Genomic DNA, 17,919 nt, shown 5'->3' with positions numbered 1-17,919 from the left:
GACGAAGACAATTACACAGATAGATCCATGTTATACATGTCCTCTATAAATTATCTTTATCTACACTGAGTCATTATCAATCATAGACCATATAATAAAGGACATAGTCTCTTATTGGTTTTTGATGCAGAGTTGTGAAGCCTAATGTTGGCAGTTGTGATATTGGAAATGCTGACTCAACCTTACATTGGAAAGACCTAACTTAGGGCAAAGAGGTGACTTTGAGGTGGTCTTTAAGCCTCCTCACCAACAGCTCCAGTGTGCCAACCTGACCTCAGGAAGAATAGCTGCTGCAATGCCACAATTAATGAAGATCCTAATGAGCCAAATGAAGCCAATTCTCAACACGGTTATATTATTTTTGTTTAATTTGGTAAATAGCATTTAAGAAATATGTTTGAATTGTATTGACTTTATTTGGGACATGATGAAAATAAAATGTATCAAACTGAGAATTTCCTTTCCTTGTTTGTAAGTCCAAGCATTATGGAGGTCATTTTGTTTGAACACAAGTCATCAACAAAGTAATCTTTTTAGAAGACATATAACATGACAGGTTTCAGGACTTCTTTAGACTGTTTTGGAACAAGATAGCCCGAGGAAGTATGTTGTGTCAGAGGCCTAAATTAATGAATATAGCACAACTTAGTAAACGTTGACTGTGTAAATGTGTCTTCAGTCTTTTTCAATGACTATTTAGGTATGCATGGGAAAAAATGGACCCCTGTGACAGATGGAGACCTATTATTATGAATGAATAATCATTCTATAGCAGCATGTTATTGATTTAGATGCTTGAAAGGGGCCTTTAGTTTATACAGTTTTCTGAGGGGTTGTTTTAGTAAAACTGAGAGGACAGAATGTACCAATTCGTTGAGCTTTGAACACTGAGTTGTATTTTATCAGAATCAGAAATACTTTTGTTAAAGAAATTCAGTTGTTATAGAATGCTCTAATACACAGTATGAAAAAGTCAAAATATTAATAGAAAGAAGGAATAAAAGAAGATATAAATACAAATTGAGGGTTTGCCTGCTTTCTTGGAGCCCCTGTCAGCCAATGACCTCATGGGGGCACTCCATAAAAGGGAGTAGTGGCAGCCCACCCCTCCCTCTTGCTCTGGCCTTTCCCATTCCTTCCGGGTCACCTTACCTCTCTCCTCACGCTGTTACCGGTGCAGATGCAACATAATGGTTGCTGGCTGTCACGACCGGCGCCGTTTAAGGATCGCCAGACACACACACACACACACACAAACACAAACACAAACACAAACACAAACACACACACACACACACACACACACACACACACAAACACAGACACAAACACAAACACAGAGGGCACAGACGCAGGGTTCGGATCATCTACACTGAAATCCACTAAATGAACATGTGTTTGGTCCAAAATCAGAAGATAGTGTAACATTCTGCTTATTGATGCTACGAGACAAACTGGTCCGGTTTGCATGGGCTCTATTTTCACCATAACACTATGCTACTGTGGGCCGTAGCCAACGCCAAAACAACAACTCTGATAACTTGGCTCTGTTTCATTCATCACTCTTTTCCGTCTCTCTCCACCTATGCTCTCCACTCACACACACACGTACACCTCCTGCCTCTATGCTCACTCACCCAATCAGAAGCATGCTATCCCGTACAGATTACTGTCATAGGTATCAGGAATGATTGACAGACTTACAGCCTCTCACATAACACCAGTCTGCCTCTGTCACATTCACTGACATTAGGGAAAACTCAGTAGCTATTATAACATTAGTCTGTACTTAGACATTCAGTTACTAAACATCATGGTAACAAACACCATGAATCCAATCCGTTACAATAGATAATAGATTCACACACAGCGTGCACAGATCCCCGGCGCACACACTCTTATATCCGCTAAATGATTGTGTCCGAATATATATTCGAATATAAAAAAAACGGAGATATGATTGTGAAAATGAATATTCGACTGTGGAAAAAAACACATCAGTGGCTGCTTTGCGAGTGGGCGCACTGCATGACGGGTCAGGGACAGGTCACATGAGTCACACATGCACAGCATTATGGAACGCCACCCAGCTCAAATACAGGCGAATTCCAACACGTTAACAACACGTAGACAACACGTAGAATACACGTAAACAACACAAAAACAACACGTAAACAACACGTAAACAACACGTGAACTATGCGTCAACGTTTCAGGCGTTGTTCACGTGTTGTTAACGTGTAGACAACGCGTAAACAACGCGTAAACAACGCGTAAACAACACGTAAACAACACGTAAACAACACGTTGTTAATGTGTTAACAATGCGTTGATTTAACGTGATTATGAGCCCTTTGGCCACTTGTCCAGTTTGAACGGGTGAGAGTCATAACCTCCTATTGGCTCCTGAGCAGTCGGGTTAAACCATTTCTGTAAGCCTGGGGGGAATTCCAACCACTATTTAAAATGATGAGAACCTCTTTCTTCTTTGGCATTTTCTTCCTTTATTGTGTAGCTTATAAAAATAAAACATTTGGATTGTAGTTTCATAACTTCATATTAGTTATTCAGTTATTACTTCTTTTTTTCAGGATAAAATTGCCTCCTTTTGCTCCACTATTGTGTTTTTTGGTAAACAAACACATTAGTGGGAATTCTAGTTAGGACACCATTCATCATCCTTTGATTTTGTATTATTAAAAACATTAACAATTCTGTAGGGAAACAGTTACTGCAATGGTACTCACGATGCTGTAACGAATATCTGTATGTGGAAAACATGGAAATATTCTCTTTTAATTTAATAAATGACCAGCAGGGGGCATATACTCTTAGTCCTGATGGAATGATAAAATACACGCTGATAACAATGTCCAGATTTTAAATCACATTTAAAGCTCATAGTCTATAGAGCTGAAGCTGCACAATGCTTAATTAGCTATTTTATTAACACAAAATATTTCAATCTACATATGGCACAAAACATCAAAAGACCCACGGAAATAGACCATCATGAGAAAGGTGTTTTTATTTCAGTCTGGCCATGCAGTCTTTTGGCTATATGTAGCAGGTTTAAGGCAAGCGGCAACCTCTGGTCATAAAATATGTGTCAAATGCAGAAGTGCTAAAAACTGCAGTTCACGGAGGATCCGCTTGAGGCTGGCTCCGGAAGTACAGGAAGTCACGTACACATGAATGTGAAAAAGTGGATCTTTACAGCAGAAATAAACATGTTTACAGCCTGGTACAAAAGACGAGTGTAGTCTGTATAGATCATTTCTGGATCGGCACACACTGTACGGGGGGTTTCTTCCTAACGCGGTAATTTCAAAGATATTGAGATTACGAGTCTTCCAATGAGAGGCACAGCTGACTTGATTGACAGGTGGGAACACTGTAGCTGTTGGCTAGGAGGTTAAAACTCTGTCTCTTTACGTCACACTCGCTCGAAAGCAGCAATATGGCTGCAACCGCTGATTTGCTTCAAACAGCTCTTCAGAAACAGATGGGTGACGTGACAGAGACTCTGTCCAGCAATTATAGTCTCTGGTTCAAGGCCGTGGCTGTGACATGGACAGGAAATTACTGTTCCAAAATGTCAATTACACTTTGAAGTGTATCTATAGCCAGACTACCAACAGGTCCTGCAAGAATGTCCACATCCTGGAGTTGTTGCATCTGTGCATGGCTTGGACTGAATTGGTTAGCAGGGACTGTCACTACTTCTTGCCAGTTAAGAGCAGGAAGAGCAGCAGCTGCACCTTGTTGAGCAGTGGCAGTACCAAAAATCTCTGCCATGGCTGTGAGCGATTGTGTTTGTCTCTGAAGACATCCTTGTACAAATATCTGATATGGTGTGCGGTGGCCAGCAGTGCGCAAACCATGGTTGTTCCATTGTTCCCTGAAAACCTCCAGGTCCCGGTTAATCCGTGGCAGGTAAACATAATGCAGTGCCCACAAGTGCAGCTCATTGGCACAGTCAATGAATCCATCACTTTCAAGGAAGGAAAAAAGCTGATGATACACATTAGTCATACCTCGCCAAAGATCTCCCCAAAGCCTCTCAATCCTCTGGTTATGGACACTTCTGCCCCGTATGGCACTTCCCCTGTCTGATCCATTGTATATGTTCATGAACAAGCAAACAGCATTGTGTTTTCGCCCCCGAAGTCACACCTTATTCGAGATGGTACCCCATACCTAGCAGTGGCTTGAACAAATTGATCAAACACTGTGCTACTTCTGTTATTGTCTGAAGTCTGCAAGAACACAACCAGTCTGCTGAAGCCACAGATTCCACCATGGATCACCATTCTCCACCTAAAAATGAAACAAAAAGCTGTTATTTGAATTCTGTGTTAGGATAACATTAATAATCTCAAGGTTTCTATGCTTGCTCCTGCCAAAGATGTAGGGCTGCAGGCAAAGCGCAATTTTCTAAGTAATGTAATGTCAATGAATCAGTAATATAATACAAAACAGGCACAGCTTAACATCTTGTCAAAATGATAAGTCACATGACACAGTACACCTGGATTTATAAAACCTGTTTACAGTTCAATAGACTGGGAAAACACTATACAAAAACACTGAATATCAACGTGTCTTAACAACATAGATCTGTGCTTTTTTATTCTGATGTCAGCATAGTTGATCGGATCAACAGGTTCCTGCTCTTGGGGAGTGCAGACGCTTTTTTTTGCTTGCTCCTGCTTATGCTTGCATTCTTTTCATTTTGATTATTTTTTCTTCACTGAGAGATTACAAGCAGCGACTCCAGGATACTTAGAAACCACTGGGACTATAATTTATTGTCAACAAAGTAAACTACTGCCTTATCTCAACAGTATTTGGTCTCACTGAAATAATCATCAGCCTACCTGATGAGCTTGTGGTTCCCATCAATGTGCCACAGCGAGTTGGGACCTGCTACACTGTAGGTTCTCCGGTGCAATCGGTGAGACAATGCTCGGTGTGCGGCCCCAGCAGGATTCACTCGAATCAAACTCTCTCTCACTCTCCTTCTCTGCACTCGAACACCCACAGAAGCTAGTCTGGCCCCAACAGCATTAGCTCCCATCTCTTCATTTTCTCCAACCAACTGCCGAACCGCTTCATCAAGTTCTGCATCAGAAAGGCGTGCATACCTCAAAGTTGACAAGTTGAACAACCTAGAAGAGCGAAGAACACATTTTAGTCCAAGTGCATTTGCATTTCCCTGACAGTGATCATGTTACAAAAGTACAACTTCTGATACAGATAACAGCATCAAAATAACAACAGCAGCTTTAGTACTAAATTACACCTTGAAAAAAAGACCACACTGAAAATACATAATAAATAATGTTTCATTTATTTAAATGGGTTATCTTCTAGAAAGTTTCTTTCCTCAACAACTAACTAAACCAAACTATTGGCTTCCAATGTAAAGAATATGGTCATTGGTTTTAATGCTCAGAATGACCCAACGCAGATAAATAGAATGTCTTACCTATATGCATAACGCTACATAATTTAACTTTTGCCCAATCCTGTTTACTTTTACCTCCAGATGCACAATGCTAGCTTGAGAAGAGCGGGTTTATACCAATCTTTCGGAATTCATAGTAATATATATAAAAAAAAAGGAAGTCAGGGCTCTACAGTGCTATATAAAATTAATTTAGGAGCATGTGTGCATATAACCAAACATTATTCAGTAGTTCCCATGAACTTTGCTACATTTTTAAAATGTAACTTGTTGTCTTTGTAACTAGAGCATGTATGTGTTTATCTCAGAGGAAGAAACACTCTTCTCTCTCTCTCTCTCCCTAATTCTTTAATTTAGGAGCATGCACTCCTTGAGAGAAAAAATAGTCAAGCACTGCAAGTGAATACACTGACAAAGAACACAATATGCAAACATTTAAAACATTAGCCCTGCAATCAGAGGAAAATATATTGTTTGTATGCCTTGCAAATTTTCATTCATACCTCAATCTTCGTTTAACTGTACTGACTGATACATCCAGTATTTCAGTGATTTGTGCAATTACAAATCCACATGAAAGCAGGAATCTCAGTTGTTCTTCCGTGATTAGGTAGCTGGATCGACCAAAATCACCTGTCTGGACCAATGGGGCTTGATATCCTGGGGTACCTAATGTTGCAAAAAGAGATTTAATGACAAGATATGAACTAATATGCATACATGTCAGCCACTATCCCGAAGATCACACTGAGACAGCAACAACAAACAGGACTGATAGTGCTCTCCTGATTGGGCCTATATTTTATTAGACTCACACATGCAGAGTTGGGAAGGTGCATGGATATTTCATTTTTTATAAAAGGGTTGTGTTGGGGTGTATTGACCTAGTGTTCTTAGTCGTTTTAAATAAAATGCATTTAAAGCAACACAAAGCATAATTTTTATTTTATCTTTATGTTATATGAAGAATATTTGGCTTGGATAAATACTGACATCTAATTATCCCTAAGTCCCTGAGTTGGGGTCAGGAAGTAGAGTTGCAGTTTGATACACCTGTCTGCGCTCCTGTACAATCCCAGGCACTTTCACACTCATTTATATTGGTCACATCTATCTCCTGAACATCAGTTAAGCATGCTGAAAACAAGTTCACCTTCAATTGTCTCCAACTTGAAAGCCTTGACATAGCGTATGATATCAGGCATTACAACTGCCTTGTCTTTCCAACCTCAAAACTTACTTTTTTAAAAATAAGATACAACTGTTTGTAATAATCCTGGTATGTATTAATCTTTTTCCTTTTTAAGTATGCTTCTGAGATATTTCATTTTCTTTTATTAGTCTCATTCATTACAGTTTACTATTGTTTTTTTGGGAGTAAATTATGCCTTGCAATGAAAAGCTCTTTGAATTGCATTTATTTGTACATAGTGTGACTGACTGACAAGAGAGATAGCCCATTGCATGGATCGGAGAAAATACCTTCATCTTGAGTTGACAAAGCTGTTTGCACTAGTTGAATAAAACCAGTCACTAATGGTAGGAGTTCATCTGCATCATACAATGGCAGAATCTCCCTCTTGCCCATCTGATGCTCCTCTCAAGAGTCTCCAGTCTAAGGAATTAACAACAAAATGGGACATTTCAGACAACTAATCTTAATATACTTACATAAATGCTGCATTCCCAACAAACTGAAGAATATGTAAGGGATAATGTATTGTTAGCAGGTATTCTTTTTCCCTTAACTACCTGCTAACCATACATTATCCCGCTTATTACCCGGCTACTAACTTAAAAGACATACAGTATGTTGTCATAAAACATAGATCAAAAGATAGTTTTATTGATTTCAATGATTTATGTTTACAGTTTTTAAAAATAGTCCCAGTGATTCCTCGTCAGTGATCGTTCCATGGTGATGGATTCTTCTCTGAGCTCTGTGGTTCACACACCTTTAAAAAGAAACAAATGTCTGAACTTTGAACCCTGCTGCTATCATCACCACCGCTCACGGTTTAACTTTCTCTGTAGAGATCGCTAACCTAAAGTTTCTCTCACCTGCTCCACTCCTTCATCATATTGATGGATAGGATCCAATATGTAAACATACGTAGCCTGCCGAGTTAGCATGCTAACCAAAGCTAACGTTTTAGCCACATTGTTTACCAATATGAAGCTAACGGTTTTACCTCACCTTACGGTCTATGGTGTCAACATGCAGACGCTAAATGTGCCGGAACTATTTTCTGTGGATTGATTAGTGAATGTTATTAACCTGGGGTTTTGACGAATCAGAATCAAGCTTCTTACGCAACCGGAAAATCAGTAAGAAAGCCGGGGAATAAGACATTTTAAAACTACAATACCAACTTCAACACAATTGCATGGATCATGACTTAGAGTAACTCTCTCGTTGTAAGCACTTATAGGTTTACAAGTACCTCGTATCTCTACACGGCTGGTTTGCACGTTTATTACCGATTTGTGAAAGCTGTAAAGTGACCAACATTGGGTGCTAGCGATCTTGCAGTGGGTGCAGGTGACGTGCGGATTAAAACTACCTATAAACATCCTAAAAGACTGTTTTAAAGCTCTGCACCATTGGGACTGCCGTTGCTGCCGTTTCTCCCTCTATCATGACTACCAGAACTGCTACTGGCGTTACTAACTTTCTACAAGCCAGCTGTCCTTTTCATGTCAATTTCACACAATTTTGTCCCTGACAAGTTTTGTGTTCATGAACTGATGACTAATGACACAGGAAAATACATTCCAACGATCAGTAACAAGTCAGACCTGTATGGAGCCAGAACCATGACTGTAATATTTGGCATTGAGCACACACCTAAAACTGATAAAAGAAAAATTGTCATAGAAAAACATAATGGCACCAAAACAGGCCTAAAACGTGTAACCTTATGATAAAGCATGTAGGAGCATGACATATCTTTTTTCATAAAGGAGACTGGCCCAGTTAAGGAATCATTTTGCTGGCGCTCAATTTCGTGGGATTTACTGTCAATTTAAGAATTTAGCATGAATTTAATAATAATAAATGAGTCTCTAGTGTCTACCAAATAATAGAATACCACCTCCCAGCCAGTGTTTGTGAAAATCCTCAAAATAATTAAATCTATCCCCAATGCTAACCTAATTGCCTTCTACAATTCCAGCTGTAATGTTAACATTGACAGCAGCTTGCACAACTGCTTATCCTAAAGCTGTCAGCTGTGACATAACATCTGACATGTGCAAATGTGAGTCGTGATTGATGAATGTTAAACCATTAAATGTGTGCTCAGCTGCATGGAGAATATTTACCATTTGCTACAATAACACGCCAAACAACCTTGTTAGCTTGCTAATAGCATACATCTATTCATTCAGAGTCGAACGTAAAGTAGTATTACCTTATAAGTACTGGTCGCAGGACATCACTGGAAACATTATCCGTGAGAAAAAGTCTCCAACTTTCTGCATATGTAGCTTTACAATGATTTAGAAACGTTGAAAGAGCCATGACCTTAGTTCCTTGTTTCCCGCTCGTATCTGTCGTTTTCCTAAATCCCGGAAGTATTGCATCGCAACTCACCGCACCTTATATCGCCACCTACTGGCCAAATCAAAATAGAGCTGTGTCAGGCAGACTCAAGCAGCACAAACTTTGCTGCTCAAAAGGACTTTCTATGGACATTGGGAAAAGTGGTTCACATTTCCCTTAAAAGCCCAAGGTTTAATACTCTGATCTCTGCAGCAGTTAATTACAGGAGTTAAACTTTCAAACAGCAGTGCTCAAATTCTATAAAATGTTACCTAAATACAGCTTTTTAATGAAGAGACCGTTCACATTGTGTGTTAGGTCATCAACTACAGACCTATAAGTAGACATAACATACATTTGTAATTAGGAGAGTTCCAGAAACAATAGCTGATCAATATGCCCAACAGCTAAAGCTTAAAAACTACTTGAACATGTGTGTAATTTCCTAATGTCCTACCATAGTGACTCTCTGTTTACCTGTAATAGCATACACTGCAACAATATCAGAAAGAAAAATACAACAGGTTGGAATCATCTTCAGTCACTTCATAACCAAACACACATAACAGCGGTTATTCAATGAGCTGTCGGTGACTTTAAGCCAGACCAAAGGTGGGAGCTTGAATAATGCCCTCACACATGAACTTGGTGAATTGTACGTAAGTGTCATGGATTGGCAGTTTCAAATTTACAAGGCAGGTGTTGGCTTCAGGGTAGTTCCGCCCTGTCTCGTGAATGAAAGTCAGTGTTGGGTGAGGGGAAAAACCAAGAGCTGGCACTCTGTCGGCTCCAGAGGCAAATACCAGGATTTGTTCCATTGTGATCTCAAACACACCATCTGGAAAAATGTAGAGTAATACAATAATTAACAGCTGATAATACAGGATTATGTCAGCAAAAGTCAGAGTAGCTCAAATAAAATCTCAAAATACTCAGCAAAACCCTAAGAGTGAATCATTCATTTACCTTCAATATCTAGTAGGAAGTCTCTCCAGTACCCTTCCACTCTCTTCTCTTTTCGCCACCGGTTGCTTTCTGGATGGGACAGCATTGCTTTGAACAGGGAGATCAAATCTGTGGCCTTTAAAGGCCTCTCTGATGAAGAAAACACCTCCTTGAAGGTGCTGGGGTGAATTTTCATCAGGTCCAGGAGACCAAGTGTGTTCAGTCCTTCATCAAGTCTGTAAAGAACAACTCAAATTAAAAGGACATATATAGATCTATCTATACACACACAGGTATAGAAAAAAAAACAAGTGATGTATAAGAAAGCATTTTCAGAGAAATGCATGTTAGCCCAGCACACCCAAGTGATGCGAACTAAGCTATTGCAATAGGGCACTAGAACCAGGAGTGCCACACAGTTGATGGTCATTACCCAGTTAAGTATCCTTTAACAAAGACAGGCCAAACACATTGTGAACAGTCAGACTTGTCCCCAATCAAACAGAAGCAAGTGCACAATATTAGACAACAGTATGTGGCACAATAAAGATTTGTTTTTCAGCAATAAATACTTATTCCAGCTCACCCAAGCACCCATGCACCAGTGCGACAGCAATCATCACTCCATATGTTCTGTAGAGACCTCTGTGTAATGCTGCAAAAATGGAAAAGATGAACAAGAGATTTACCAGTGGATAACAGTTGGCAAATATGTGCAGGATAAGGTGTTCACAAAAAACTAAAATTTAGAATTTCAACAAATGCAGGAATATCATCAATAGTGATCTGCAAAAATAAAAAACAACAGACCACTTTAGCAGCTGCCAGCCTGTGCAAATAAAATCTAATAATTTAAAAGCCTATTATATAGCTAACGCTAGTAGCTAATTGTAGCAGCTAACAGTTATTGTAATAAAGTAATCAACGTCACAAAAATATAAAGAATATAAATTGAACAAAATCATGCCTACCTGTTGAATGCTGATATATCACTTAGTTGTTGTAAATGTGGTAAAATATTCAGAGTTTCAAGTTAATATTCCGTCTTCAGCCATGTTCCTCTCTGTCTTCTGCTTCTGCTTCTTCTTCTCACATTCACGGCAGATCGCACAGCAGAAGCAATCTGATTGGCCAAGAGATAAATCCAAGGGGCGGGACTTCCGGAAGTGTGTGCACACTACCGCACTTTTACACACTTCCGGAAGTGTGTGCACACTTCCGGAAGTGTGTAAAAGTGCGGTAGCACCTTACAGGCGGTAGTTGGCAATCGTGAGAAAAAAGTTTACACACACTTTTACACACATTTCAAGTTTTTGCTACCTTGTGGGCCAAGTGAAGAAAAAGCAAGAGGAGCATCAGGGAGGGCCACTGAGCTCATTTTGAATGAAATCGGAGTGGGGCCCACCATTTTGGGCCCCACACGGGTGTTGGGCCCCCCGCCGTTGGTGTGCTCCCGGTTCTGGGATCCCACAACGTGACAAATGCAAGTGCGCGCACACACACACACACACACACACTCACACTCACACTCACTCACTCACTCACTCACTCACTCACTCACTCATGTCCACTTTGGCGGCGCATATTTCATCACCCCCCCTTAGAGGACACCACTTTCTGAACGGTTTAGAGAGATGCTGGAAAGTGGAATACATTACTGGAAGTCTCCAGATTATGAAAATCACTTGAGATTTAAATTTTAAACAACTTTTGTCCATAAATAATTTTTACCTTGAGATTGGGGACAAATAATTTTAATGTCCACTTTGGGGTCTTCAGCTATACACAAATACACAGACTGATAAAAGTCACCTTTGGGTGCCCTCACTGTCCTTTGGGGACAAGACTCATTAAATGTCATTAACTGCATGCACGTTCAGCTATGTTCAGTAAGGAGAGCATGTTGTAATAAAATATGAAATTAAATCTTTGATCGAGCATCACTGGTCTTGTCAGGCCGAACAACGGCCCTTAGCCGTGATATAATCCCAACATAGCACGACCTGTCATGAGCAATTGCTTCATTAACACACACCTGTCAGCCAATCAGAAAAGAGTACTCACCCAGACCATAGAATAATGTAGATTAAGAGGTAGACTGAATATGTCATAGTAGCACCACAATGAAAATCTGCATGAAATAATAATAATACACCAAACAGACTTGCGTTTGCTGATATCTTTTTAGTGACATAATGGATGGACATCATGTACGAGTGCCACACAGCTCAAATGGAATGTCCTTGAAAATTACATGTTGTCACAAACTTGGCTAGCTTTCAAATGAATGCATCTGGACAGCTAACAGTCAGTTAACATACTTGACTAGAGACTGTTCAGAGAAACAATTTCTTAGGCTCGCTAGCAACATAGCAGGTTGTGCTCCAAACTACAACCAAGAACTTTGGCTATATAAAAATACAGAAGACCTTTGTGCACAGACAAATTTAACATTAGCCTCTGAAATAAGATACAGATATACTTCAAACAGGTATACTTCAACAAATATCTATCATGAGTCCTGAGAACAAGCCTTTCTCTTTAAGGCAGTGATCCGATTTCTGACATCATTTTTCACTCCAGTCCAGATTCGGTCTTTGAGCGCATCAGGTTCTGCGTTGATACACCGAATGCAGTCAATCTTTTGAGGTACCTTGCATGTGTGGATGAAGCGCATCATGTGTCTTTCAACTGCACGCACCTCGCTGTCTTCCCACTTCCGTTTGGAGTTACCTCTTTTGTCTGTGAAGAAAAGATAGAGGTGTTGTCAATATCTCATTACTAAAAGCATTTTTTGCAGTCCATCCACAACAGCAAAACTGATCAATAATGGAGGATAATGAATGCTAGATATCCCTACAAAGGTTTTTAATTATTTAAACACAATCCCAAATAGGTATCACAGTTACATTTGATAAAAAAAAAGCAGGCTCCCTGCTCCACCAACATTAGCCAAAGAAAGTACTGCCTTTTTGGGAGCAGAGCTCAGGTCCTGATGATGTCACATACTGTACAGACAACAGAAAGAAAAATCTTTACGATAGACCAAAAGCTCTTCGAGGGTTACGCCTTTATTCATAGAATCTGGAGTTACAATACGTAACGTTATAAGCATTTTTCAAAGTGTTACAGTGTTACTACTGAAACTTAAGATTATTCTCCAAACTCACTTTGTAGCTGCATTTGTCAACACTTTTTAATAAGAGATTTTACTATCAAACTACTTAACAGAAATGAACCTTTAGATGGGGACAAATCATTTTAATGTCACTTTTGAGCTCTTCAGCTGTACACAAATACACAAACTGATCAAATTCACCTGTGGGGGCCTCACTTTCCCAGGGACAAGAGTCATTAAATGTTATTATTACCCGGCTTTCTTACTGACCTTCCGGTTGTGCAAGATGTTTGATTCTGATTGGTCAAAACCTCTTGACAACCCCCTGGCATCGGTTATTAACTTTCACTTATATGAGCAACACCAGAGACTAACTGATCACACGTCATGTCAAATCAATCCGCGGAGAAGAGTTCAGACACATTTAGCTTCTGCTTGTTGACACCATAGACCGTAAGGTGAGGTAAAACCGTTAGCTACCGTTTGCATCATATTGGTAAACAATGTGGCTAAAACATTAGCTTCGGTTAGCATGCTAAACCGGCAGGCTACGGTTGTTTACATATTGGATCCTGTCCATCAATATGATGAAGGAGGGGAGCAGGTGAGAGAAACTTTAGGTTAGCGATCTCTACAGAGAAACTTAAACCATGAGCGGTGGTGATGATAGCAGCAGGGTTCAAAGTTCAGACATTAGTTTCTTTTTAAAGGTGTGTGAACCACAGAGCTCAGAGAAGAAGGAGAGCTGAATGAGGACAGTTTCATGTTCAATCCACCACAACAGGCAGAGAAGAATCCATCACCATGGAACGATCACTGACGAGGAATCACTGGGACTATTTTTAAAAACTGTAAACAGAAATCATTTAAATCAATAAAATCATCTTTAATCAATGTTTTTAACAACGTGTTTGTATTTTGAGTAAGTAGCAAGGGAATATCAGGATAATGTATGGTAAGCAGGTTGTTATGGGGAAAGAATCCGTTTAGGGTGGTCAAGAACCCTCCTCTTCGCGTCGGGGTCTTGTCTCACCCTGTCTGGATTCTTTTTCCCATAACAACCTGCTAATAGTACATTATCCCTTACTTTTCTACATGCACTTTAAGCTATGTTTAGTATGTGAATATGAAGTTCAGTCTTTGATCGTAACATAAGAGTGCACATTCTGCCATAATGCCATTCTTTAGGCTATCACTGGACACATTGCTGTCACTATGAAAGGACATAATTAATCCTAATCTGTCATATTAGTAGGTATGGGTATTGTTAGGATTTTACTGATACCAATATAAGTAATACTTATGGACACAGATACTTATCCATATTTTTGTTAAATGCATAAAACATTAGGGGAAACACTGTGACTGTGTCCTGATTTAATAACTATGGACTTATTTTAACAATAGTACGTGTTACCTTGAATCAATGAGGTCGAGACAGTCACTTTTTTAGTTTGGTAAACCCCATCTGCATTGGAGCTGGGAGGTGCTGGGAGGGACAGCTAGGAGTAACATTAGCTGCAGCAGCTGCTTTGCTAAAGCAGTCAAACACGCTGCACTGCTTCAGATTTATCAAACATTGTATTTTTAAGTGTTTCGTGAGGTTGCTGGAGTAATATGTTTTAGACATATATTGCCTTTAGCTGCATTTTCATTAGATTGTGTAAAGTGAAGCAACACTTCTGAACATTTTGCCCTGTCAGCCATGAATGTAAAGACAAAGTTACAGCACGTCAAACATAATCACCTGATGCCAGCAGCTTCATCATTAGGGGACTGTTAAGAAAAATGCCTGCTATGTTAGAATGACTTAAGGTAACATAAACACTGATAGCAGCAATATTTCTTTAATGACTAGTCAGGAACTGGTGCCAAATTAGTCCTGTTTCTCGTACCCATCCCTACATATTACTGATCAGTTATTAGTGATTAGCATGTTTTTAGTATTGTCATTTATCATTAAATAGCCTAAGTCGAAAAAGGAAGCTCTGAATATGTGCCTTTATTTTTACCACAATTCAAAACCTTATCCACAGTGCCAGAGTGGCTGGGATGGTTTGGCTGCAAAATGACTTGAAGGGCTCAGTATTCAGCTGTAAGACAAGGTTTATTAGGTTAGGTTTATATTGCAGATACTACCTTTCTTCAGTTAAAAAAAGATCTAACCCAAGCCAAAACAAACCTTGATTGAGAAGAGCACTGGGAGGAGTGGAACTGGAAGCAGTGGTCGGAAGTAAAGGTGTATTCTCCTGGCCGTCTTCACCTGTTGCCTCAGTGGTCGACTCAACAGACTCATCCTCATCACTTGACGCGTCCTGATCTTGTGAGGAATCAACTTTTTCTGAGGAGAAAATGTAAGAGAATATTTTTAAAAAATATGGCATAGCCTCAGCAGTTAGCCTTAAGATGAAAAACCTACAGTCCATTCTGAATGTATCGCCCATATTATTGCAGTTGCACATTAAATCAAAACAATTTGGCATAGTGCAGTGTTATACATCAATTGAACATACATGTACACAACATCTAAGGAGATAGTAATCCATATTTGACCTTAGACTGCATTTGCATTCTTCCAATTTAAAACAGATTGATATGGTTTGTAACGGCAGATTATGAATGAATGTGTGTGACCTGTGTGCGTAATTAAGGTTGTACGGGGGTCATTGTCTATTTAGGTAGTAACCTTTGTTGTGTGGTCAGGTGTTCCACCCGGATGGTTATACAGTTTTTGACCGTTCAAGCAGCATGGTGCTGCGGGAGTTATGCGTGTATGTTTGTCTATGAAATGTCATGTTTTTGGACACTTTAGGAGCTTATATCAGGAAAATAAACGGACCAAGAGTTCAACTGGGAAATATGACTTGGACTTTCATTCATCAATCACGGTAACCCAAGCGCGTCAGATAGGTATTCCAGGTGCAGCGCCTCAGTGGCTTAAAGCTTTGGCTTGGCCTCTACACTTACAAATATGCCACGTAAATATTCAACCGCCTCCATATTTGCAAATGACATCAGTGACCACTGTGTCACTGCAACAGTAAGAAATATGAAAATTCCAAAAACAAAACCAGGCATTATTATGAGACGTGATATGAAACACTTTTCAGAACAAGCTTTTATTCATGAGTTGTTTCATGTTGACTGGGGTCAAATTTCTGTCATTGCTGATGTTGAACATGCTTGGAGTTTCTTTTATGATTGTTTTATGATTATCATCAACAATCTCGCTCCTGTCAAAAAATATAGAGTAAAAGGCCGGAACAATGCATGGTTCATGACAGAGCTATCCAACCTGCTCCATGAATGGAACCTAGCATGGAGTAAAGCTAGAAAATCAGACCTCGCCTCAGATTGGTTGGTTTTCAGGCGTTGGTGCAATGCATGCACAGAGGTAATTAGAAAAGCTGAAACTGATTACTTTCTTTCTAATACAACAAATAATCTGAACTAAAATCTGGAGTACAATTAAATCATTATCTGGAAAAATTAATCATGTTGAGCTTCCTCCATGCATTGTGAAGGATGAAAAGAAAATGACTGAGAAGACTGAAATGCTTGACTGTTTCCACAGACATTTTGTTTCCTCTGTTTTTTTATTTGAATCCCTACACTCTTCCTGTAGCAGTACTCCCTCTGTGGATGCTGTTAATCAGGCATTACCAAATCAACCTTTTAGCTTTGATGAAATTTTAACTTCTCAGGCACATAAAGCCCTCAGGCACTTGGACACAACAAAATCTGCTGGTCCAGTCAAATTGGAGCCCTACTTTTTAAAATTAGCAGCTGATTTCATTGCCCCGCCCTTGACACACATTTTCAACCTCTCCATAGCAACAAATGTCATTCCCTTAGTCTGGAACTCTGCCTTTGTTTCCCCCCTTCTAAAAAGGGGTGACGCCACTATTTCAAATAATTATAGGCCCATTTCCAAATGATCTGTCCTGGCCAAAGCCCTTGAAACTTTTATCAGTGATCAATTGAAGGAATTTTTAGACAATAACAACATTTTAGCAGCATCTCAATCAGGTTTCAGGAGAAAACACAGCACAGTTACAGCATCTCTTGTTATGGATTGTAACCAGGACTGGACCCAAAAGTAGAACTCAGGCAAAGATGGATTGTGAAAATACAAGTCTTTTATTTGGAGTTCCCCCTGTGGTAATGGCACCGTGAGTACAGAGTGGAGCAGTCCCTCTCTCCGGCGTACTCACACAGAGGGTAACTGGAGCTCAGGCAAAGGCAGGCAGGTTCAGCAGCAGACAGGGAAGTGATCAGCACGAGAGCGGGAAGCATGCATGGCAGTCTCTGAAGCAAGATGGAAACACACAAGGACGTCAGCTAAACACACACAAAGACAAGCAAAACATAAACGCTTGAGTAGCCACGGACTCAGAATACCACTGAAAACTGAAGTACGATCTGGCGATGAGTAGGAGGAAATCCAGAGGCTTTATAGTAGAGGGTTGATTAGTGAATGGCTTCACCTGGTGCTGCCTGTTGATTGGAAACCCCGCCCACATTCACCCACAAGAAACAAACAAGGGGAAGAGACACAGGAGGAGGAGTCACAGACAGGGAAATGACAAAACACACACACAAAGAGGGAGAGGGGAGGGCTGCCATGATGAGGATCATGACATCTCTTAAAGTTTTCAATGATTTTAGTGACATTTTAGATAATAAGCAGTATTATGCAGCCCTTTTTATTGACCTGTCTAAGGCCTTTGATACAGTTGACCACAAGTTACTGAAACAATGACTGAGCCTTACAGGATTGTCTGATCATTCAGTCGGCTGGTTTGATAACTACCTCCATGACAGGTCACACACAATGTGTGC

General features: G+C 39.9%; 3 long non-coding RNA genes across 3 annotated transcripts; all 3 read right to left on the bottom strand.

The window, feature by feature from the left end:
• Window positions 1–4,170: 4,170 nt before the first annotated feature.
• On the bottom strand, window positions 4,171–7,021 carry LOC117819952. The gene is made up of 4 exons (XR_004632660.1): window positions 6,953–7,021; window positions 5,974–6,139; window positions 4,881–5,171; window positions 4,171–4,320 (listed from the first exon to the last, which is right to left on the bottom strand). It is a non-coding gene; the product is annotated as an uncharacterized LOC117819952 (long non-coding RNA).
• Window positions 7,022–12,123: 5,102 nt separating this feature from the next.
• On the bottom strand, window positions 12,124–15,564 carry LOC117820794. The gene is made up of 2 exons (XR_004632842.1): window positions 15,260–15,564; window positions 12,124–12,701 (listed from the first exon to the last, which is right to left on the bottom strand). It is a non-coding gene; the product is annotated as an uncharacterized LOC117820794 (long non-coding RNA).
• A 1,630-nt stretch (window positions 15,565–17,194) lies between these two features.
• LOC117820799 lies at window positions 17,195–17,525 on the bottom strand. The gene is made up of 2 exons (XR_004632843.1): window positions 17,479–17,525; window positions 17,195–17,385 (listed from the first exon to the last, which is right to left on the bottom strand). It is a non-coding gene; the product is annotated as an uncharacterized LOC117820799 (long non-coding RNA).
• Window positions 17,526–17,919: the final 394 nt, after the last annotated feature.

The sequence above is a fragment of the Notolabrus celidotus genome, chromosome 1 (genome assembly GCF_009762535.1).
Source record: "Notolabrus celidotus isolate fNotCel1 chromosome 1, fNotCel1.pri, whole genome shotgun sequence".
Taxonomy (NCBI): Eukaryota; Metazoa; Chordata; class Actinopteri; order Labriformes; family Labridae; genus Notolabrus; species Notolabrus celidotus.
This window is presented reverse-complemented; position numbering and strand designations above follow the sequence as displayed.